The sequence below is a fragment of the Bombina bombina genome, chromosome 2, assembly GCF_027579735.1.
Source record: "Bombina bombina isolate aBomBom1 chromosome 2, aBomBom1.pri, whole genome shotgun sequence".
NCBI classification, from domain to species: Eukaryota; Metazoa; Chordata; class Amphibia; order Anura; family Bombinatoridae; genus Bombina; species Bombina bombina.
In genome coordinates this window covers 87,857,262-87,879,836 of record NC_069500.1, presented here as the reverse complement: position 1 = coordinate 87,879,836, position 22,575 = coordinate 87,857,262, and the positions used below count along the sequence as shown (strand labels likewise).

Here is a 22,575-nt window from a genome sequence, read left to right as displayed (position 1 = left end):
TTGTATCTTTATCAGAATTATCAATATGACAAACTCAACAACTCTTTAGGAACAAGTCAATATAAGATAGTATGTTATGACAATATAAATATGAGTATAGAGCCACTTTGTTCTACAACACATTAGTTACCTCTGTCAATCAGATAGAATCGGCAAATGAAAATTATTTTGAACAGGATGACTGTTTTTATTATACCATCATTTCATTTTAATCTATCATCTGGCTATTAAAAGAATCTAATGACAGCTCGCAGACAGGATTAATACAAACCGTTCTATAATAGAATTCAGAAGCATCTCTTTACGTCAATCACAAGCCCATTCCATGTCATTGGTCTGAATTACAATACACGCCTATTGGGGGCGTGTTTCTAACGGCCTTAAAAAGCCGCCAATATTGCGGTGCGTTCACCTTTGAAAAAGCAATGTTAAGTTGCGAAACATGTTAGGGACGATAGGGCAATGGTGAGGAGTCCTAGGAGCTCCTGTGTTTTTAGACAGCCTTAGGCTACCGCAAATTACTGTAGTCAGCAAACATTTCACTTGAAATAATGAACGCTCAGATTTAACTATGTGTTAATGTACTGTGCTGGCACCGAATATTGTTTTAAGTGCTATTCCTCTTGTAATAACCGGCTTTAAAACTTATAGTGTAATATAACTGGACAATATAATTATGATTGTGGCTATGGCCTAATAAGTTACAACCGACCTCTAGCTGTATTAGGTATATTTACGATACACTTTTGCTGATAGATATCTCTGCTCCTAAAGCAAACGTGCACTAAGCATATTAGGAACGCAATTGTATTTGCCCTTGTTTTTTATCAGCTCGCAATAAGTGACTCTTTAACTATTAAGTGCAGCTTGATCACAAAGGCACAACTTTGCCTCTAACACCGCTCATACAAAGAGCAGTATACTAATTTAATCTGTGGAGATCTTGTAAGGGGGGTGGAACGTACACAGACTAGTTTAATCAGCTGCGAGTGTGCAAGTTTAAACGAACAGTAAGTTCAACCTCATAGATTTACAATACAAGCAGAATCTTTGTACATCTTTTCGCCAAAACTCTGGTGGTGCTGGGAACAAATACGCTCCATTGCTGTAATATACCACACTATTTAATTACCGCAACACTGAGAGTTACTTAAATTGGTACTCAAATAAACCTGTAGTGCTTGGAATAAACACGCTCTATTGCTGTTATATATCACAGTATTTAATTACCGCAACACAGTGAGTTACTTAAATTGGCACTCAAAGAAACTGTGAGCATACAACTTCTACCCAAGTTCGTTTAATATATACAAACTAATTTTGACTCATAAGTTGTGCAACATACCACTCAGGCATACCTTTTACTGCTGCTTTAACACATGCTACATACTTGATATAAGAGCCGCTAATACATGAAGAGCATTAGCAAATTTAACCCAACTACGTTCATAAATAATACATAATAATTAAGGGTACCTTAATAGAGATTGCATGTTCTGGCAAGCACAGAACAGTGACACTTACCATAACAAAATTGAGTTATCCACGGAGCCACTCAGCACATACAGCTGAAGTGCATATAATAAAGAACGTAATCCTTGCAATCAGAATCTGAGTATATCTAATATCAGCGGTTTACACACAACCTCAGAGGAATTTAACATTATATTGTTTATCCAGTTGAATAACGATATACATTGTTACAAAAAATGAGAAATTGTATTAAAATAAAGTTCAATCACCTATATACACTATAAGAGTGCTCACGAATGACAGTTTTTGAATTCCGGAGTGAATAGCTTACACTTTAATCCCTTAGTAGGTAATTGCTAGTACAGAAGTTTAGTTACTTTGGATAAGCAGTGATACTGTTTATAACTGTTGACGGAAAACGTTATTAATATAAACTTGTCCCACCTTGAAATATACTTAGAATACAAGTAATAAGTGGTGTAGATAATTTTAGCTGAATACAAGCATAGAAAAATTATATACCCGATGTTCCACTTACACTAAGTTTTCTATATAAAGACATATCACTTTGGAGACATTGACAAAAAATATAACGTTATTTACTCAATTCTCATATTGGATTTGTGAACATCATATACAGAACGTGTGGTGCATCACATCTCCAAGAGACAAGTATTAGCAATTCCAAATCCAGCCTACAATTAACACAGAAGTACCAGGAGCAACAATCTTAACCTGTAATAATTTGTTTGCACCAATCATACATAATCGGTGCCTAAGTGTGATTTTAAGTTCATTCCTATTTTAAATTCAACCCAATAAAAGTAATATTTTAAATTTGTAATTTGTTTTCTCCCCCTTTCACTTATTCCTTATGGAATAATTTGTGTTACACAGTTAGATTAAATTTACCTCTAGACCTAGGAGTGCTACAAGTGTATACTTTCTTTCTTTCTTTGCTACAAAAACGTTCATATACACAGCACCCGCATCCTGACAAACTATTGAAGAATTGTAGGAATTTAGGTCTCACATTACAGTAGTGCCATTGGTTTCTTTTCAAATTCCATAAGCTAAACATTGCCCTGAAAAGGGCATTTGGATGGGCATTGGATCAGCCAATAGAATGAGAGCTCAATCCTATTGGCTGATTGCAACAGCCAATAGGATGAAAGCTCAATCCTATTAGCTGATTGCAACAGCTAATAGGATTTGTGTCCCCTTTAATTCCTATTGGCTGATAGAAATCTTTCAGCCAATAGGAATGTAAGGGACGCCATCTTGGATGACGTCACTTAAAGGGAACCTTCATTTTCCCGCAACGGCCGTAAGAAGAGGATGCTCCCCGCCTGATGTCTTGAAGATGGACCCGCTCCGTGCCAGATAGATGAAGATAGAAGATGCCGTCTGGATGAAGACTTATTTCCACTTGGATGAGGACTTTGCCGGGTGGATGAAGATCAAAGAGGCCACATGGATGAAGACTTCTTGCCGCTTGGATGAGGACTTCGCCGGCTGGATGAGGATGGATGTCCGAATTTCAATAACTAAGTGGATCGTCGGGGGTTAGTGTTTTTTTAAGGGTTTTTTGGGTGGCTTTTTTTTTTTAGTTTAGGGTTTTGGGCAATGTAAAAGAGCTAAATGCCCTTTTAAGGGCAATGCCCATCCAAATGCCCTATTCAGGGCAATGTTTAGCTTACGTTTATTTAGATAGGTTTTTATTTGGGGGGTTGGTTGGTTGGTTGGGTGGTGGGTTTCACTGTTGGGGGGTGTTTGTATTTTCTATTACAGGTAAAAGAGCTGATTTCTTTGGGGCAATGCCCCGCAAAAGGATCTTTTAAGGGCCATTGGCAGTTTAGTGTAGGCTAGGTTTTTTTATGAGTAATTCGTTTTTATTTTTGATAATGTGTTGTTGTTTTTTAAATTTAGTGTTTATTCTTTTTGCAAGTCAGAAAATAGTTTTTTTAATAATTTAATTTATTTTATTTTATTGTAATGTTAGTTTTTAGTGTAAGGTAGCTTAGGTTTTATTTTACAGGTAATACCTAGTATTTAAGTTTACTAGGTAGCTAGTAAATAGTTAATAATTATTTTCTAATTAGTCTACCTAGTTAAAATAAATACAAACTTACCTGTGAAATAAAAATAAAACCTAAGATAGCTACAATATTGCTATTAGTTATATTGTAGCTAGCTTAGGTTTTATTTCACAGGTAAGTATGTATTTAGTTTTAAATAGGTATTATTTAGTTAATAATTGTAAGGTTTATTTAGATTTATTTTAATTATATTTAAATTAGGGGGTGTTAGGGTTAGGGTTACATGAGGGCTAGGCTTAGGCTTACGTTAGGGTTAGGTTTAAGGGTTAATAACTTTAGTATAGTGCCGGCGACATTGGGGGCGGCAGATTAGGGGTTAATAACTGTAATGTAGGTGGCGGGGGTGTTAGGGGCAGCAGATTAGGGTTAATAACTGTATGTAGGTGACCGCGATATTGGGGGCGGCAGATTAGGGGTTAATAACTGTATTAGGTGGCAGCAATATCTGGGGCGGCAGATTAGGGGTTAATAACTGTATTAGGTGGCAGCAATATCTGGGGCGGCAGATTAGGGGTTAATAGCTGTAATGTAGGTGGCGGCGATGTTAGGGGCAGCGGATTAGGGGTTTTTAGACTCGGGGTTTATGTTAGGGTGTTAGGTTTAAATGTAACTTTTTCTTTCCATAATGGGGCTGCGTTACAGAGCTTTTGTTTCCACAATCGCAGTTGTTAGGCTTTTTTTTTTGCCGGCTCTCCCCATTGATGTCTATGGGGAAATCGTGCACAAGCACGTCAAAGCAGCGCTTGTATTTGGTGCGGTATGGAGCTCAACGCCATAATAATGTGTGTCAATAATGATGTTATTTGTTCTGACTTAAAGGGACGTAAAACAGGTTGAGATATGTGCATATTCTAAAAGGGCTAATTAATTTATTAAAATAGTTTGCATAAAAAAAGTTTAAAGATTGTTGGCAAATATTTTAAAATAATTTTCAAAAATAAGAAAAATTAATTACATAGCTAAGCTGCCTGAAGCAGCCAACTCCACCCCTCTTATCAGTGTTTAGGCACAGGCATTGTATTTCAACTGAGTTCACAGCTTCTAGGCATGCTCAGCAGAAAATCACTGGGCATTCTTGCATTCTACTAAAACAACAATATATATAGATACAGCCATAGAAGGAAATGTGTGAGTGTGTATGTGTGTGTGTGTGTATGTGTGTGTGTGTGTGTGTATGTGTGTGTGGGGGGGTAGAGCTTTACAATTCAGAAAACTAAAAAAGAAAGGGTTAATGGCAAGACACTGCAGTATAAATTTGCAGGTAAAGTAATTAAAGTACATATTATTATATGTTGTGTCTATCCCAACTTGTTTTATGTCCCTTTAAGCCCTGCTATTAAAATGTTCTGCAGGAGAGAAATTGCAGTTCAGACTTCACAGGGGCTGAACTCACTGAATATTCAAAAGAAAAAGGGTGTAACTCTCCAGTACTGCAAGATCTCTCATTTCCAGTGCACTACAGCACTGCATGATATGTGAGTTTTGTTACACTTTTGTTACACTGCTACTTTAACAAATTAGGATCATACTTTGTATCTTTCTGTTTATATATACAAATTATATGGCACATGGAATTTATTGTATTACAAACTTAAACTGACACTTTTAGAACGTGGGAGTGACAGGGCAGTTCCCTGTGCTGAAGTTCCCAGGGTATGTCTGAAGCTCTCTCACAAGTATTGTGAAATTTTCTAAGCATTTTAAACAAGCTGGTCTCCCTGATTTGTCTCGCTAGCTGTATGCAGGTGAAGTTTGATCAAAATTCACAATACATTTATTTTAACTAACAAAAAACTAATATATATTAAAATATAGACAAACGCAGGTCAAATCTTAGGGAAAACATTTCAGTTTGATTTTGGATTGATGCAAACGGAGCCTTTATATCAGCCGCAGGGGTTCTCCAGTTACCTTCTCTCTCCCATGTGAAATTTGTATCCCAAAGAGCTTCATTACTTTCTATGGCCTAGATTAAGAGTTTGGCGTTAGCCGTGAAAACCAGCGTTAGAGGCTCCTAACGCTGGTTTTAGGCTACCGCCGGTATTTGGAGTCACTCAAAATAGGGTCTAACGCTCACTTTTCAGCCGCGACTTTTCCATACCGCAGATCCCCTTACGTAAATTGCGTATCCTATCTTTTCAATGGGATTTCTCTAACTCCGGTATTTAGAGTCGTTTCTGAAGTGAGCGTTAGACATCTAACGACAAAACTCCAGCCGCAGGAAAAAAGTCAGTAGTTAAGAGCTTTCTGGGCTAACGCCGTTTTATAAAGCTCTTAACTACTGTGCTCTAAAGTACACTAACACCCATAAACTACCTATGTACCCCTAAACCGAGGTCCCCCCACATCGCCGACACTCTAAAAAAAAATTTTAACCCCTAATCTGCCGACCGCCACCTACGTTATCCTTATGTACCCCTAATCTGCTGCCCCTAACACCGCCGACCCCTGTATTATATTTATTAACCCCTAACCTGCCCCCCACAACGTCGCCTCCACCTGCCTACACTTATTAACCCCTAATCTGCCGACCGCAAAGCGCTGCCACCTACGTTATCCTTATGTACCCCTAATCTGCTGCCCCTAACACCGCCGACCCCTATATTATATTTATTAACCCCTAATCTGCCCCCCACAACGTCGCCTCCACCTGCCTACACTTATTAACCCCTAATCTGCCTACCGGACCTGAGCGCTACTATAATAAAGTTATTAACCCCTATCCCGCCTCACTAACCCTATCATAAATAGTATTAACCCCTAATCTGCCCTCCCTAACATCGCCGACACCTAACTTCAATTATTAACCCCTAATCTGCCGACCGAATCTCGCCGCTATTCTAATAAATGTATTAACCCCTAAAGCTAAATATAACCCTAATACTAACACCCCCCTAAATTAAATATAATTTAAATCTAACGAAATTAATTAACTCTTATTAAATAAATTATTCCAATTTAAAGCTAAATACTTACCTGTAAAATAAATCCTAATATAGCTACAATATAAATTATAATTATATTATAGCTATTTTAGGATTAATATTTATTTTACAGGCAACTTTGTAATTATTTTAACCAGGTACAATAGCTATTAAATAGTTAAGAACTATTTAATAGCTAAAATAGTTAAAATAATTACAAATTTACCTGTAAAAGAAATCCTAACCTAAGTTACAAATAAACCTAACACTAGACTATCAATAAATTAATTAAATAAACTACCTACAATTAACCTAACACTACACTATCAATAAATTAATTAAATACAATTGCTACAAATAAATACAATTAAATAAACTAGCTAAAGTACAAAAAATAAAAAAATATTTACAAACATAAGAAAAATATTACAACAATTTTAAACTAATTACACCTACTCTAAGTCCCCTAATAAAATAACAAAGCACCCCTAAATAAAAAAATGCCCTACCCTATTCTAAATTACTAAAGTTCAAAGCTCTTTTACCTTACCAGCCCTGAACAGGGCCCTTTGCGGGGCATGCCCCAAGAAATTCAGCTCTTTTGCCTGTAAAAAAATACAATACCCCCCCCAACATTACAACCCACCACCCACATACCCCTAATCTAACCCAAACCCCCCTTAAATAAACCTAACACTAAGCCCCTGAAGATCATCCTACCTTGTCTTCACCATACCAGGTTCACCGATCGGTCCAGAAGAGCTCCTCCGATGTCCTGATCCAAGCCCAAGCGGGGGGCTGAAGAGGTCCATGATCCGGCTGAAGTCTTCATCCAAGCGGGCCAGAAGAGGTCTTCCATCCGATTGAAGTCTTCATCCAAGCGGCATCCATCCGGAGCGAAGCGGCAGCATCCTGAAGACCTCCACCGCGGAACATCCATCCTGGCCGACGACTGAACGACGAATGACGGTTCCTTTAAATGACGTCATCCAAGATGGCGTCCCTCGAATTCCGATTGGCTGATAGGATTCTATCAGCCAATCGGAATTAAGGTAGGAATATTCTGATTGGCTGATGGAATCAGCCAATCAGAATCAAGTTCAATCCGATTGGCTGATCCAATCAGCCAATCAGATTGAGCTCGCATTCTATTGGCTGATCGGAACAGCCAATAGAATGCGAGCTCAATCTGATTGGCCAATCGGATTGAACTTGATTCTGATTGGCTGATTCCATCAGCCAATCAGAATATTCCTACCTTAATTCCGATTGGCTGATAGAATCCTATCAGCCAATCGGAATTCGAGGGTCGCCATCTTGGATGACGTCATTTAAAGGAACCGTCATTCGTCGTTCAGTCGTCGGCCAGGATGGATGTTCCGCGGTGGAGGTCTTCAGGATGCTGCCGCTTCGCTCCGGATGGATGCCGCTTGGATGAAGACTTCAATCGGATGGAAGACCTCTTCTGGCCCGCTTGGATGAAGACTTCAGCCGGATCATGGACCTCTTCAGCCCCCGCTTGGGCTTGGATCAGGACATCGGAGGAGCTCTTCTGGACCGATCGGTGAACCTGGTATGGTGAAGACAAGGTAGGATGATCTTCAGGTGCTTAGTGTTAGGTTTATTTAAGGGGGGTTTGGGTTAGATTAGGGGTATGTGGGTGGTGGGTTGTAATGTTGGGGGGGGGGTATTGTATTTTTTTTTACAGGCAAAAGAGCTGAATTTCTTGGGGCATGCCCCGCAAAGGGCCCTGTTCAGGGCTGGTAAGGTAAAAGAGCTTTGAACTTTAGTAATTTAGAATAGGGTAGGGCATTTTTTTATTTAGGGGGGCTTTGTTATTTTATTAGGGGGCTTAGAGTAGGTGTAATTAGTTTAAAATTGTTGTAATATTTTTCTTATGTTTGTAAATATTTTTTTATTTTTTGTAACTTAGTTCTTTTTTATTTTTTGAACTTTAGCTAGTTTATTTAATTGTATTTATTTGTAGCAATTGTATTTAATTAATTTATTGATAGTGTAGTGTTAGGTTAATTGTAGGTAATTGTAGGTAGTTTAATTTATTTATTGATAGTGTAGTGTTAGGTTAATTGTAGGTAATTGTAGGTAGTTTATTTAATTAATTTATTGATAGTCTAGTGTTAGGTTTATTTGTAACTTAGGTTAGGATTTCTTTTACAGGTAAATTTGTAATTATTTTAACTATTTTAGCTATTAAATAGTTCTTAACTATTTAATAGCTATTGTACCTGGTTAAAATAATTACAAAGTTACCTGTAAAATAAATATAAATCCTAAAATAGCTATAATATAATTATAATTTATATTGTAGCTATATTAGGATTTATTTTACAGGTAAGTATTTAGCTTTAAATTGGAATAATTTATATAATAAGAGTTAATTAATTTCGTTAGATTTAAATTATATTTAAGTTAGGGGGGTGTTAGTATTAGGGTTAGATTTAGCTTTAGGGGTTAATACATTTATTAGAATAGCGGCGAGATTCGGTCGGCAGATTAGGGGTTAATAATTGAAGTTAGGTGTCGGCGATGTTAGGGAGGGCAGATTAGGGGTTAATACTATTTATGATAGGGTTAGTGAGGCGGGTTAGGGGTTAATAACTTTATTATAGTAGCGCTCAGGTCCGGACGGCAGATTAGGGGTTAATAAGTGTAGGCAGGTAAAGGCAACGTTGTGTGGGGCAGATTAGGGGTTAATAAATATAATATAGGGGTCGGCGGTGTTAGGGGCAGCAGATTAGGGGTACATAGGGATAATGTAAGTAGCGGCGGTTTACGGAGCCGCAGATTAGGGGTTAATAATAATATGCAGGGGTCAGCGATAGCGGGGCGGCAGATTAGGGGTTAATAAGTGTAAGGTTAGGGGTGTTTAGACTCGGGGTACATGTTAGAGTGTTAAGTGCAGACGTAGGAAGGGTTACCGCATAGCAAACAATGGGGCTGCGTTAGGAGCTGAACGCGGCTTTTTTGCAGGTGTTTGGTTTTTTTTCAGCTCAAACAGCCCCATTGTTTCCTATGGGGGAATCGTGCACGAGCACGTTTTTGAGGCTGGCCGCGTCCGTAAACAACTCTGGTATCAAGAGTTGAAGCTGCGTTAAATATGCTCTACTCTCCTTTTTTGGAGCCTAACGCAGCCTTTATGTGGACTCTCGATACCAGAGTTATTTTTATGGTGCGGCCAGAAAAAAGCCGGCGTTAGTTTTTCGGGTCGTTACCGACAAAACTCCAAATCTAGGCCTATGGAAGGCATCTTTCATCTCTCTGGGATTTCCAGGTTCCTCCCCTTTTTCTTAGAAAATGTAGCGAGTTCTACCTCCGATATGTCTGCTCTATAGTATTTGTAATATTACAATCCTAAATACACTGCTGTATACAAAATTAAATACATAATAGAAATTTAAAGTTTAAAAGTAATCAAATGTAATCTGAAGTGTAAAGTGATATAAAATACAGAGCACAAAGTGTAAATGCAGCAGAACTCTCGTGTCATGCAGTGCTATATTGTACTGGGCTTGTATCTCCCTCACATATAGAAATGCAGAGAAAAATATTAGGGATCTTGCGGTGCTGGAGATTCATTGTAGAATATCTCCCCTGAGCAGAGCGGTTTTGAATATTAGGGCCTTAGTCTGTCTTATTCTGTTTATCATTGGTTACAACTTGCACTAACTAAATATGATTTAGTCATACTTATCTTGTACTTTCATGTATTCTATCAAACCCATTTATACGTTGTCATATATTTTCCCCATATGAGAGCGATCATTTTATAATGATCTAGTTACATTTGGGTTCAGAGCAATATGTTTTGGCAGCACAAAGCAGCATTATCAAAACAATGTCTGTGATGCCCTAAAATATTGTTTATTAATATTACTATTTATTAAAATGCATAGCTGTTGGTCTCCTGTATGCACCTCTTTACTCACCTCTATATGTAAAACTGAGACATAATCCTGCCCTCCTCTCTCTCTTACACCCATTTATCAACGTTCCTGACTAAATCTTTTGGCAAAACGCAAAGCTGTTCATGACTCCTTCCTCACAGCAAAATAATGAACACTGCTTGAGCAACATATTCCAAAAGCTTTTAACTTGGTACCCCACTGAGTAATGTAAATATATATATATATATATATATATATATATATATATATATATATATATATAAAATTGTATATATATATATATATATATATATATATATATATACACTAGTCCTAAAGAACATTCACACGGGCCATTTTTTTGCAGTACACACGGTCCCACCCCTTGCTCTCTCCCCTCTCTTTTGCGCTCTCTCTCGCTCCACCTCTTTTTTGCTCTCTCTCCCCCCTCTCTTTTGCTCTCTCTCTCCCCCCTCTCTTTTGCTCTCTCCCCCCCCCCCTTTCTTTTGCTGTCTCTCCCCCTCTCTTTTGTGCTCTCTCCCCCTCTCTTTTGCGCTCTCTCTCGCTCCACCTCTCTTTTTGCTCTCTCTCTCCCCCCTCTCTTTTGCTACCTCTCTCCCCCTCTCTTTTGCGCTCTCTCTCACTCCACCTCTCTTTTTGCTCTCTCTCTCCCCCCTCACTTTTGCTCCCTCTCTCCCCCTCTCTTTTGCGCTCTCTCTCGCTCCACCTCTACCCCTCTCTTTTGTGCTCTCTCTCACTCCACCTCTCTTTTGCTCTCTCCCCCTCTCTTTTGCTCCCTCTCTCACCCTCTCTTTTGCTCTCTCTCTCCCAACTCTCTTTTGCTCTCTCTACCCCCTCTCTTTTGCTCCCTATCTCCCCCTCTCTTTTGCGCTCTCTCTCGCTCCTCCTCTCTTTTGCTCTCTCTCTCCCCCCTTTCTTTTGCTCCCTCTCTCCCCCTCTCTTTTGCTTTTTCTCCCCCCTCTCTTTTGCTCTCTTTCCCCCTCTCTTTTGCGTTCTCTCTCCCCCTCTCTTTTACGCTCTCTCCACCTCTCTTTTGCTCTCTCTCTCCCCCCTCTCGTTTGCTGTCTCTCCCCCTCTCTTTTGCTATCTCTCCCCCTCTCTTTTGTGCTCTCTCCCCCTCTCTTTTGCACTCTCTCTCGCTCCACCTCTCTTTTGCTCTCTCTCTCCCCCCTCTCTTTTGCTCCCTCTCTCACCCTCTCTTTTGCTTTCTCTCTCCCACCTCTCTTTTGCTCTCTCTCTCCCCCCTCTCTTTTGCTCCCTCTCTCCCCCTCTCTTTTGCGCTCTCTCTCGCTCCACCTCTCTTTTGCTCTCTCCCCCCTTTCTTTTGCTCCCTCTCTCCCCCTCTCTTTTGCTTTTTCTCCCCCCTCTCTTTTGATCTTTCTCCCCCTCTCTTTTGCGCTCTCTCTCCCCCCTCTCTTTTACGCTCTCTCTCTCCCCCTCTCTTTTGCATTCTCTCTCTCCCTCCTCTTTTTTACGCTCTCTCTCTCCCTTCTCTTTTGCGTTCTCTCTCTCCCCCTCACTTTTGCGTACTCTCTCTCCCCCCTCTCTTTTGCATTCTCTCTCTCTTTTGCACTCTCTCCCCCCCTCTTTTGCGCTCTCTCTCCCCCTCTCTTTTGTGCTCTCTCCCCCTCTTTTTTGCACTCTCTTCCACTCTCTTTTGCGCGCTCTCTCTCCCCCTCTCTTTTGCGCTCTCTCCCCCCTCTCTTTTGCGCTCTCTCTCCCCCCTCTCTTTTGCGCTCTCTCTCCCCTCCTCTCTTTTGCGCTCTCTCTCTCCCCCCTCTCTTTTGCTCTTTCTCTCCGTCCCTCTCTCTCTCCCCCCTCTCTTTTACTCTCTCTCTCCCCCCTCTCTTTTTCTCTCTCCCCCATCTCTTTTGCTCTCTCTCCCCCTCTCTTTTTCTCTCTCTTCCCTCGCTTTTTCCCCTCTCTTTTGCTCTTTCCCCTCTCTTTTGCTCTCTCTCTCCCCCCTCTCTTTTGCTCTCTCTCCCCCCTCTCTTTTGCTCTCTCCCCCCCCTCTCTTTTTCACTCTTCCCTCTCTTTTGCTCTTTCCCCTCTATTTTGCTCTCTCTCCCCCTCTCTTCTGCACTTTCCTCTCACTTCTGCTCTTCCCCCTCTCTTTAGCTCTTTCCTATCTTTTTTTGTCTCTACCCCTCTCTTTCTATTTCTCTCCCCTCTCTTGCGCCGACCGCATGCAGTCACGCCACCGTCACGCCCAATCACACCCCTGACCATGCCCACGCTCCCGACCCGGCCACGCCATCTTACGCCGCAAACAGCATGTCAGGTTATTGCCAGGTGTTTTTGTCCTCGTGCTGTCTCTACTGCGCATGACAGCTTCGGACAAACACACTTGGCCTTTTATATAATAGGATATATAAAGTGTGGTCTTATGCATACGTCTGTCTATCTGTCTGTCTGTCTATATGTCGGTCTGTTTATCTATAATGCTCCTTTATTTTGAGGCCCCCTCTTTGATGTTTATGATTTGCTAATATTGGATAGAGCATTTATTATGGCCCGTAATAGGGGCTATCTATCTATTTATCTATCTATCTATCTATCTATCTGTAATGTTCCTTTATTTATGGTTCCCTTTAAAGGGACAGTAAAGTCAAAATTAAGCTTTCATTACTTAGATAGAGCGTGCAATTTTAAACAACTTTCCCATTTACTTCTGTTTTCAAATTTGCTTAAGTGTCTTGGTATCTTTTATTGAAGCGTAAGACTAGGTAGGGTCATAAGAGCTCAGGATTGTGCATGTGTCTTCTTTAGTACTCTATAGCATCATTATTTTTAGATTTGTTATACAATGTTGCAAAACACTGCTGCCATAGAGTACTAAAGACACGTGCACACTCCTGAGCTCTTATGACCCTACCTAGTCTTACGCTTTCAATAAAAGATACCAAGACAATTAAGCAAATTTGAAAACAGAAATAAATTGGAAAATTTTTAAAATTGCATGCGCTATCTGAATCATTAAAGTTTAATTTAGTTTTTACTGTCCCTTTAATGTGTAAGGGTTACTAATATTGGATTCATTTATTCTGGTCTTTAATAGCACATGCATCAAAGGTGATGACATAATTTTATTTATATGAATTATTGATGTGTTGCTATTCTGCAATCAAGAATAATTTGGCATCATAAATGTAAAACTGCTAATATTGATTTAGAAATAGCCTACATTCATATCATTACCTAAGCTTATGAAGTCTGAAGGGTTTAGAGAATAATGAGGGCATAGTTTTGTATAAAATGTATCTAATCAGTCTTGTTAGGAAATTATTAAATGAAATCAATGCTGGACAAACATGAAAACACGAGTGCTCATAAATCAAATGTATGGCATTTTATTCCAACTTTCAACAGGAAACAATCAACCTTACAAAGCTTTATGGACTAATTTTGACACAAAAAAAAAATCTATTCTGCAATACTTTTAACAACGTGGCTTCTTCTTGCATTGTTGGTTAGTCATACAGTAACTAATTAGTGTGATAATGGCGTTTGACAGATTTGATACAAACACCATTGTCACACTCCATAGCTTCAGTAGTCAATTCCAACAGAAAATGGTATCTTGTGGGAAATGCTGAGCAACGTGAAAACTGGTTTTAGTGACATCATATTCATGACAAATCATCCCGACATCAGATTTCTGCAATACATAGAAATAAAATCAGATAAAAAAGCATAACAGTAGCTGTTAATTTCCAAATAGTGTGTTATAATTGCATGTTTTCTAATTAAACTTTAACAACAATCAAAATGTATATATACATAATATTCATTAATGTAAGTCATGTTTCTATAAGGATTGTCAACCCGTACATGGTAATTAATTTAAATATTGCCCATTCAACTAAAAAATATATAGTTAGAATGTGGTGTATATCTTAAAGGGCAATTAAAGTGAAAAAAATATTTTGCTGTTATTTGTTAGCATAACATTTTAGCATTAAAGTCACTGCAACTCTGTTTTTAATGCCCACAAAGGGGGAGCTCGTAAATTTTGTTTTATCATATCTGTCCCTTTAATGGGTCACTGTGAAGATATCATGAATAACTTTGCAGACTAATGTGCATATATAGTTTCCTAATATACATAATGTTGATGCCCGGCATACAGTAATTTAGCATATTCAGTCATATTAAATGTGTTTTTTTTAAATAAAGTTTTCACATTATTATTGAAAAGAAAGTACACATGATTCTATAACTGTCAAATGAAATAATTGGCCCCACAGATACCTAGCATGTGGTTTACACACTCGTGTTATATTTATTAAAAGTGGTTTCCTTCCATTTATTTTTTCAGTAGCTGTTACTTTTGAAAAGCTTATCAACAATTATTCTACAAAACTAAAACCTATAGGAGTTTATGTAGCTAAAATATATGCTAAGCATTCTTAATTATGACAGTATACCCAAATATTAGTCGCCTTGCTACTGTGTCTTAAACATACTAAACTTTGAAATTAAATTTTAATTAGCTGATTTATAACTTTCATGATTCAGATAGGGCATGCAATTTTAAACTTTCCAATTTACTTTTATCATTAAATTTGCTTTGTTCTCTTGGTATTCTTTGTTGAAAGCTAAACCTAAGTAGGCTCATATACTAATTTCTAAGCCCTTCAAGGGAGCCTCTTATCTCAGTGCATTTTGACATTTTTTTTACAGCTAGACAGCACTAGTTCATATGTGCCATATAGATACCATTGTGCTAACTCCCGTGGAGTTACTTATGAGAGGGCACTGATTGGCTAAAATACAAGTCTGTCAAAAGAACTGAGGTAAGGGGGCAGTCTGCAGAGGCTTAGATACAAGGTAATCACAGAGGTAAAAAGTATATTAATATAACAGTGTTGGTTATGCAAAACTGGGGAATGGGTAATAAAGGGATTATCTATCTCTTTAAACAATAACACTTCTGGAGTACACTGTCCCTTTAATGATCAGGTACTGCACTTTACAGAACATATATTGTACATAATGACAAAAAGAAAAAGCTTGACATGTTTTATAGAGACCTAATATTAAAGGGCCACTAAACCCAAAATCTTTCTTTCATGATTCAGATATAGAATAGAAATTTAAACAACATTACAATTTACTTCTATTATTTATTTTGCTTCATTTTTTAGATATCATATTTTAGAAAAAGTAATGCACGTGGTGAGCCAATCACACAAGGCTTCTATGTGCAGCAACCAATCAGCAGCTGCTGAGCATATCTAGATATGCTTTTCAGCAAAGAATATCAAGAGAATAAAACAAATTAGATAATATAAGTAAATTAGAAAGTTGTTTAAAATTGCATTCTCTTTCTAAATCATGAAAGAAAAAATGTGGGTGTCATGTCCCTTTAAAGTGATATGAAAGTAAAAATTAGACTTTAATGCTTCAGACAGAGCATGTTATTTTAGAGAGTTTTCCGGTTTACTTCTATTCTAAAATGTACTTCTTTTTTTTTCTCTTAATTTCCTTTGTTGAAGAGAATACCTAGGTCATTTTACAAGCATGTATGTGTCCTGGGCACTATATGGCACCAGTGTTTGTAACCAAGGTTTTTAACAATGTTATACATTGTTGAGAACTATAGGTCAGCAGTATAACAGTTACAAATATGGTTGCAAACATTGTTGCATATAATGCTCAAGATATATGCATGTTCCAGAGCCTATCTAGGTATGCTCTTTAACAAAGGATACCAATAGAACAAAGTAAATGTGATAATAGAAGTGAATTGGAAAATTGTTAAAATTGTGTGATCTGTTTAAATCATGAAAGTTTAGTTTTGACTGTTATATCCCATTAACTCTTTGCCTTCGATATGGGCCCTCTCTAGAAGACAAATGGGTTAAACCATATGGGTAAAGTAAATCTATTGACATATTGTAGCTTTTTCTTATTTGTAGAACTAGTGTTGTTCATACTATTTTGAAGAAAGATATATAATTAGGCTGACCATAGTGCCGCTTTAAGAAGGAACACATATGAAAAATACATATGTGAGGGTTCTTATACAAAACATTTCTTTAAACAGCCCTGAAAACAGCCCTGACATATGTATTTTTCATATGTGTCCCTTTTTAAAGCGGCAATATGGTCAGCCTATATATAATACATTACAACAAAGATATTCAGAGCGTTTCCTTTCAGTACTACCCCCTGAGTGACAGCACAGTGACCAATGAGGAGCCTGCATCTGCCACACCTTCTGTGATTCTGGTCTCCTTTACATGAAGGAGTGATCTCAGCAGATTAACGGCAGAAACCATATTGATATAGGACTCACTCAAAAGAAACTGAAAATGTAGGAACAAAAATGCCAAGGAAATGCTGTGGTTCCTAACTCTCAAAGAGAGTGAGACAAAGTTATTTTATTAGAAAGCTGTTGAGCTGTAAACAGGGATTTTATATTTTATATCATTTTTGTCTGTCAAAAAGTAATTTCATTTTAAATAGTGACTAATACAGCAGTATAAGTTGTTTACATCCTATTAATAATCACTGGCTGATAAGAAAACATTTCAGTATCTTATTGGTTGAAAGGGACAAGCCTCTGCAAGCCTGACAAGAAAATATTGGTTATTTAGGACAGGAAAATGCATTTGAACAAAAACAAACCAAAACAATTATATACTTTTAAATGTTCTTTTTTTTCTGTGGTTCACTGTTCTTGTAAATGTGCTTTAGTGCTATAAAGCACATTCACTTACATCTGTTCTTTTTATGCTTTGTGTTGTAATTTCACATCACCTCATTTTTCATTATTGGGTACAACAGTTCTGCATTCATAGATCATCTAGATGTTGCTATGAAGTTCATCAAATCTAAAGTTTAACATTAAAAAATAAAATAAATTGTCCTTAATAAATTTACCACTTTATACTCTATAAAGGGTTAGGTTTACCTCTGGGGTTTCAAAATTGTCATCATGACTCCCTAACAGGCCAGATTTTCAGGATTACCTGGGGTGAGAACAGGTTAATAACCTTGTTTACTAATCAGTTAATTATTTCACCTGTGCTCTAGTTTAGATATCCTGAATCTGTCCTGTTATGGAGGCCTAAGGACCGAGTTTAGCTCTTCAGACACAAAATACACAATGCAATGTAGCATTCTCTGGCATATAAGTGGTTAATATGAGATTGCCCCTCCCCATACTCGTAACACCACCTGCAACATTACAGCACAAATTACTGTAACTTTTTGATAAGAACTTCATGCTTTAGATATTATGACAGACACATTGTACCAAGAAGAACCTTTTTATTTATTTCCAAACTGCTTAATCAAATATCATGAGTTAGATTCAATCTTACAGATCAATACCTACACATCTACACCTCTAGCATTACTATAACAGACAGCCACAGATAATACATACTCTCTACTCCAGCTAAAATTACAAATATTAAATGAAATGGCGCTTCCCCACTGCGAAAATATTATTGTATGAAAAACATTTTTTTAGATTATCACTATTATGTACCTACAAACTCAAAAGGGGTATAAATAATTTTAAACCCCCCACCCTCCAAAAAAAGTTCTCTAATTGAACACACAACTACCTGCACCTTAATCCATTATTTCCTCCACACACAAAGCACTAAAGATCACTTTGCTGTGAGACCTTTGGACTCAGTGAGTTGGACTACTTTCTTTCACTTCAACACAAAAGGACAGTACCCTCTCTTATTACGTTATTGGGTACAATACACCTGCATTTATAGACCATAGGCCAGGTAGATGTTGTTTGTTATGGAGACCATAAAAACTGAACTTTTCCATTAAAAAATATATGTTGTCCCTAATAAAGTTACCACTTTATACTCAGCTCTGTCATCTCCTAATAAAAGTTTAGTTTTAGCTCCTTGGACACATATACAATGCAAAGTAGCACTCTCTAGCATCTAAAGGGTTAATGGAAGATTGCACCTCCCCATACTATCAACACCACCTGCAACATTACAGCTTTTTGACAGTCACATCACATTTAGCTCCTAAAGAAAGAAATGTTCAAGATATTTGTTATATTATCACCAAATTGCACAATGACTCTAATTGATCACACAAAATACCTGCACCTTAAAGGGACAGTACACTATAAAATTGTTTTTCCATTAATGTATTTTAAATTACTGATTATACTACCTGCAGAGTATAAAATATTTGAGAAATTGTATTTTCAGGTTTATTTGTGTATATGAAGTAGCTGGTTTTGTGCTTTAAAGCCACAGCCTATTACAATGGGTTGAGCTTCAGATAATATCAGATCTCATTATGTTATCACTTTTATTTACACAGACTTGCTTCCTTATCTTATATTTGTCTGGAACACCATCGCTCAATACAAAGAGAGAACAATGGAAAATTATCATTTTATTACTTAACTATCATGCCCCCACTGACAGTGTAATCTCTTCTGCTGACTGTGTTTACTTAGGCTTGTCAATAGCATATACTCCAGTATCAAAACTTTCAGTATAGGTTGGGAAACCACAAGCTAAATCAGCTATTTCAAATGCTGAAATAGAAGTAAAGGAGCTACTTGCAACCAATTTAATACACTCTAGCAGGTAAAAAGGATCATTGGGAATAATTTAAAGGGGAGAAAGTTTTTGGGTGAACTGTCCCTTTAATCCATTCTCTCCCCAACCCACAAACCAGTGAAACCACATAAGATAATTTTGCTGCACTCAGGGTCACATAAGCAACATTATGAGACTATTGGTTTCTTTTCAATGGATTATAGGCTTAAAATATAATTAAAGCAAGATGACTTATTTAACTTAAACTTTGAGGTTTGGTTCAAATTAGAATGGAAAAAATTCTGTAGGAAAAATCTGATCCAGGGAAATAATTAATATCTGAACTTATTAAATTCCCCTTTCGGCTCACAATTTCCCACCCTAAATAATCCTTATATGCTTGGCACCTAAATAGGTCTATATGTTTAATTTCAGAAGATAAATGTATTAACTAGCCTTAAAAATACTCCTGTGTCTTGTGGTAACTTTGGAAATGTGATCCAGTAGTTCAGCTTCCTTATACTCTTCTCTAACTCCATAATATTGTCATACATTTCTTTTTTCTGTTAGTTGCTGCATCTAAAAGTTTGATTTTAAAAATAGATGTTTCTGCACTGGAAAAAAAAAAGACGTAGTTTGCATGCCTGTATGGCATATCACTGTTCACTAATAGAATTATAGCAGTATTCTTTCTCAGCCAATGAGCAATTTGTCCTGAAGAATGAGCTGTGCATATAAACTTTATTTTAATTTCTCTAACTTTTTAAAAATTATATGTAAAGGTGTGTGTTTGAATAGTGATCATTCATATACATGATAGATATTTTTTAATTTAATATCTATATAAAAATACCCAATGGAATATTTGCTAGAAAAGGCAAACATATCATTTATAATATTTATTTCATTTTTTCCACTTCCATCAAATTTAATCTATTTTATTTTGTTTAATTATAATCCATTTTATTGTGTTAAATGTAATCAACTCCTTGAGTACTCAATAAGATGTTGAAACAAAAAACAAATCAGTTTATAGGAATATATTTTAATTAGGAAACTATTTCAAGTGCCTTTGATATGTGTACAATTATATATAAAGTTTTTTTTTGTGTGTAGTTACTGTACAAATATATTTATAAACTATCAATATCAATCTATTTCTAATCCCAAGGTGTGATATTTAGGTGGAGAATAAATAAAAAAAAAAATAAAATTACTGGGGTTTTTTTTAAATAAAGTGAGCTTAAAAATGCAATATTTTTAGTTATTTCAAGGTTTATAAACAAGCATGAAACCTTTTTTTTCCTGTAACATCTGAGGAAATATTCTAAATTACATCCTACAGTTCATGAATTGTTTAGTAAAGCATTCTAATTTAATATAATCTGTGTTTTATTAGGAAGTAAATGATGTTCAAGGTTACTATGGATAAAAAAATAATTAATTAGTACAAATTCCAATGAATATTTACTTATTTACATTTACCAATAAAATTTCAATCTGCAATTACAAGTAGAGTATTTTTAAATATTACCTGCTTTATGAAATAGTGAATTTATTTTAAGTACTTTTTTCCCAATATTCTACAGTAATGTTTATATTAATTTAAAAGCTAATGTTTTTAAAATGCTATTGTCATAAAAGTTTAAAATTTTACAAAAATCATATATATTCATAACACAAACAAAATCTTACCTTAAAACAATGTCTAGTTTCTGCCATCTGTATAAGGTGTTTATATTTTTAAATTCAATTCTTTGTCATTGGAGTTAGTTTATCAATTTACAACTTCTAATGCACTTAATAATTTCGGTAGAACCAGGTTTTATGCCAGTACCTAAGAGTCTAACTGTACAGGAAGTGTTCCCTCTCCCTTTATGTAAATCTGAACTTTTAAGTAAACAAACGTCTTTCTGATAAGTCACAGTAAAATATTGATTAGCAGAGTTAGTTCCGCTAGTTTTGGATTGAGCCATCTTTGGTTAAACAATGCAATTTTCCCCCTCTTTAAAAAAAATGTATGCAGTAATGTAATGACATTCTTTCTAAATGTTTTTTAGTCTCAAAACTACTTTTAATTATTTATAATTTGGGTCAATTTTATAGCAGAGTAAATCGTACATAACAAAACAGCAAATAGTAACAGCTATCAATTTATTGAAAAATAAAAAAGTAAACTAATATTTCCTTGTTTTAATCCTCAGATTATTATTGATTTGTTCTATCTTCATTTTAAATTGAGTAAATATACAAACTTTATTTTTTTTTTTTTTCTATTTTATTGTTGGCTATTTGTAATCAGAAACTGTTCACCTATCTCCAGACTTGTATATAAAAACATTTTTTTTGTGCTAAGCATTTTAATAAATGTAAACACTTTACAAGCTGGATAACATTTACTGATATATTTTTACGTAGCCTACTGTGTGTTTGTTGCATTATGCACCTTATTGGTTATAAATATTAGGTAGAGCTGTCCAAAAATATATCCAGAATGTTATTCGCAGTGCTAAATGAAAAGACATTAAAATATGTTGTCTTTGTTTCATCTAAGGGGTAATGTAAATTGTATAATTGAGATTTTTGTCACTGCAGGCATTCGTTATCATTATCGTTTCTACAAAAAAATGTTGTCAGATCAGGGTAAGCCTCCAACTGTGTCAACATAAATCATTTCCTCGCAAAAAGAGAAAAAAAGAGTATTAAACCATATAGCTACGGTTGCCACCAGTCCCTTAAAATACAGAACACTTATAAGTTACACATGCTGCAGGGTGTGCAGGAAGGAATATGAATAGTGCTGTCCAGAAACACAATACATGCTCCTCCCTGCATACCCTGCAGCATGTGTAACTCATATGTGTTCAGGAAAACATAGCACTCTCATCCTACAGGACTCCACCAAGGCAATAAACTAGATACAAATACAACTTTTATTGAAACTAATTAGAATTGGGTTAAAAAGAAAATGAATATATAAATATTACTACAGTTCACCAGTCAGGGTGATGAAAAGTAAAACAGCTAACTTTACACTTTATTTAAGTTTCGTTTACTACATTTCTTTTTCATTAGAACAGTTTAGTTTTTTTAACAAAGTTTCACACAGATTGTGATTAAACACTTAGGCAATGTAATTGCTGGTCATTACCAGAATCCCATGTGTGTTGCACAGGCTTTAACATAGAGATACATACATATACTGTACATGTCTAAATATGGGTATATATATATTGTACATTTGTATTTCTGTATTAATATGTGTATATTTGTATACTATTTACGGACATATATCCAAATATAAACACATTCATACATATGTACACACATACAGTATATACACATATATTTAAGTGCATTGGAGCCCTTTGCAGTTAAGTAGATGAAAACATGTAAAAGCCGATTTATGCAATATTCATATTTAATAAATGTTTTAACTATGTATTTACTGTAAATATTTTACATTCCAATGTTCTGTACATAGCAGAATATGTTCTAAGTATTTCTAAATAGATATTCCTATATATATCTATACCTATATATTATCATGTATATGTATGTATAGATATATACTGTATCAATATATATATATATATATGTAGAAATATGTATT

The 22,575-nt window shown here is 36.2% G+C and overlaps 1 long non-coding RNA gene across 1 annotated transcript; it reads right to left on the bottom strand.

Moving 5' to 3' along the window:
* Window positions 1-13,756: 13,756 nt before the first annotated feature.
* LOC128647664 (uncharacterized) lies at window positions 13,757-20,785 on the bottom strand. Its single transcript, XR_008400376.1, has 2 exons — window positions 20,658-20,785; window positions 13,757-14,080 (listed from the first exon to the last, which is right to left on the bottom strand). It is a non-coding gene; the product is annotated as an uncharacterized LOC128647664 (long non-coding RNA).
* Window positions 20,786-22,575: the final 1,790 nt, after the last annotated feature.